The following is a 2,855-nucleotide window of genomic DNA, read 5'->3' as shown; positions in this document are numbered from 1 at the left end:
CTCGCACCCTACGACGCACATCTACCATAGAAAACAAATACGTCACAAGCGCACGCTTTGTTCTTTACTCAAAAACTGTTTTCAAACCAGCTGCATCAATACATTGCTTCCACTTCATTCGACTTCAACACGCGATCAACGGACAACCAAATAGGCTGCGGTGCAGGCTGAGGTGATGTCGAATAGTTTTCCATTCGCTGGCAACGCAGCGACGAACGAGTGGATTCGCTCGCACTCCACAGAGGGAGTTGCTTTGAATCTGAGAATCAGACGACTTCAAGTGATAAAATGTGTATGGAAGAAAAGTAAAAACACTATATACTTGAAGTTTGTATGTGTGTCGGCATTTGGTTGTGTGTATATGCATCGTGAATGCAGTTTGGTACAAGGTCGTCGGTTTGCCCGAGTGGTCTAAGGGGTCACGTTCAGGTCGTGATGTATTCGTACGCGTGGGTTCAAATCCCACAGCCGACATTTTTGCCTAAATTGCACTACAAGCTCTGCATTCACAAAAAACCTCCCAAAGATTATATCTCCATCCCGGGCTCATTTGGCACTTCAAATTCCCTCCGCGCCTCATAGAATATGCTCAACATATATCTTATATATTTATGCTTATTTACGTCATTTAACACATCGGCGCGTCATTTTATCTCGGATTCGACTGGCTCCTGCTCGACAAATTGCTACCTGTTCTTCCTCATTCGACGCATGCGGGTAAAAAGCCGCACTATTTTGTACGATTTTTTACACATGGACCTAGTAGCACGATTTGTCAAATTTGAAGTGCAATATTACACGATGCAAATATTGAAACGATTATTTGAACTATTCTTTTGGAGCTCCCGCGCTGTCCTCTATCTATGCACCGATTATGAGCGAATTTTTATTTCAGACTCATTTCGACACTCGGCCCTGCCTGCGTCGCTATTTTGATAAAAACAGCATTTTCCAGATAGCAATTCAGATAGCAATTCGGCGGTTAAAAATTGGACCTAGATCGAACTACCTTTAAAAAAGTCACGCGTAACCTGATGGCGTATCGTGGTCAACAAAGCATGTATCACTGAATTGAAAATCACCTCAAGGTCGATAAATGGACACGAGGTGCCCGCGTCGTCGAGAGTTATTAATAGTGGATATGCCTACACTAATTCGTACTACGAGTGAAATCGACACAAAAGCATATTTATTGTGTACGTAGCGGGTGAAAGCGTGACATGCAGGATCTTGAGAAGAGACTTTCTATTATGAGTACAAAGTACGGTCGTATCCGCGTGATCGTTGTTGTTGGAGTGAGCCTATTTCGACATTATTTCCGACATGTTTCTTCTTTGTTCACGAGATTGTAAAGACGCATGAGAAAAACGAGTGAAAAATCTGCGTGTCGTGGTAGAATTGCTATGGTGTAATTTAAGAAAAGGAATAGGAGAAACTAACGCAGAAAGACACTGTGCTCACTCCATAATGTTGCGTCCGTAATGAATTGGTGGTTTGTTTCGAAGAAGACATTGTGTTTGACAAGTCATGGCGTGGACGTTTGGCTGAATGAAGGCAAATGAAATGTTGTAAAAGCGATAGAAAGGTGTGGTATGGAATATCAAGTATGAGAGTGTTTGAATCGAGTGCGAAAAATGAAAAGGAAAGGCCCCAACCGGGGATCGAACCCGGGACCTCCTGCACCCGAAGCAGGAATCATACCGCTAGACCATTAGGGCTTCTTCTTATATATTTATTTTTCCCATTCATCAAGTGGTCAATACACGCTACTAAACTATCTTTCTCACACACTTTAAACATCACATGACGCTCCAATACGTCCTCTCGCACCCTACGACGCACATCTACCATAGAAAACAAATACGTCACAAGCGCACGCTTTGTTCTTTACTCAAAAACTGTTTTCAAACCAGCTGCATCAATACATTGCTTCCACTTCATTCGACTTCAACACGCGATCAACGGACAACCAAATAGGCTGCGGTGCAGGCTGAGGTGATGTCGAATAGTTTTCCTATTCGCTGGCAACGCAGCGACGAACGAGTGGATTCGCTCGCACTCCACAGAGGGAGTTGCTTTGAATCTGAGAATCAGACGACTTCAAGTGATAAAATGTGTATGGAAGAAAAGTAAAAACACTATATACTTGAAGTTTGTATGTGTGTCGGCATTTGGTTGTGTGTATATGCATCGTGAATGCAGTTTGGTACAAGGTCGTCGGTTTGCCCGAGTGGTCTAAGGGGTCACGTTCAGGTCGTGATGTATTCGTACGCGTGGGTTCAAATCCCACAGCCGACATTTTTGCCTAAATTGCACTACAAGCTCTGCATTCACAAAAACCTCCCAAAGATTATATCTCCATCCCGGGCTCATTTGGCACTTCAAATTCCCTCCGCGCCTCATAGAATATGCTCAACATATATCTTATATATTTATGCTTATTTACGTCATTTAACACATCGGCGCGTCATTTTATCTCGGATTCGACTGGCTCCTGCTCGACAAATTGCTACCTGTTCTTCCTCATTCGACGCATGCGGGTAAAAAGCCGCACTATTTTTGTACGATTTTTTACACATGGACCTAGTAGCACGATTTGTCAAATTTGAATGTGCAATATTTACTCTATGCAAATATTGAAACGATTATTTGAACTATTCTATTGGAGCTCCCGCGCTTGTCCTCTATCCTATGCACCGATTATGAGCGATGTTTTATTTCAGACTCATTTCGACACTCGGCCCTGCCTGCGTCGCTATTTTGATAAAAACAGCATTTTCCAGATAGCAATTCAGATAGCAATTCGGCGGTTAAAAATTGGACCTAGATCGAACTACCTTTAAAAAGTCACGCGT

The 2,855-nt window shown here is 42.9% G+C and overlaps 3 non-coding genes across 3 annotated transcripts; 2 read left to right on the top strand and 1 right to left on the bottom strand.

The window, feature by feature from the left end:
* The first annotated feature begins 392 nt into the window (after positions 1-392).
* SPRG_30062 lies at positions 393-474 on the top strand. The gene has a single exon. It is a non-coding gene; the product is annotated as a tRNA-Leu (tRNA).
* A 1,172-nt stretch (positions 475-1,646) lies between these two features.
* On the bottom strand, positions 1,647-1,718 carry SPRG_30061. The gene has a single exon. It is a non-coding gene; the product is annotated as a tRNA-Pro (tRNA).
* A 498-nt stretch (positions 1,719-2,216) lies between these two features.
* On the top strand, positions 2,217-2,298 carry SPRG_30060. The gene has a single exon. It is a non-coding gene; the product is annotated as a tRNA-Leu (tRNA).
* The last annotated feature ends 557 nt before the right edge of the window (positions 2,299-2,855 follow it).

Source organism: Saprolegnia parasitica, assembly GCF_000151545.1.
Source record: "Saprolegnia parasitica CBS 223.65 unplaced genomic scaffold supercont2.19, whole genome shotgun sequence".
In the NCBI taxonomy this organism is placed as follows: domain Eukaryota; phylum Oomycota; class Saprolegniomycetes; order Saprolegniales; family Saprolegniaceae; genus Saprolegnia; species Saprolegnia parasitica.
This window is presented reverse-complemented; position numbering and strand designations above follow the sequence as displayed.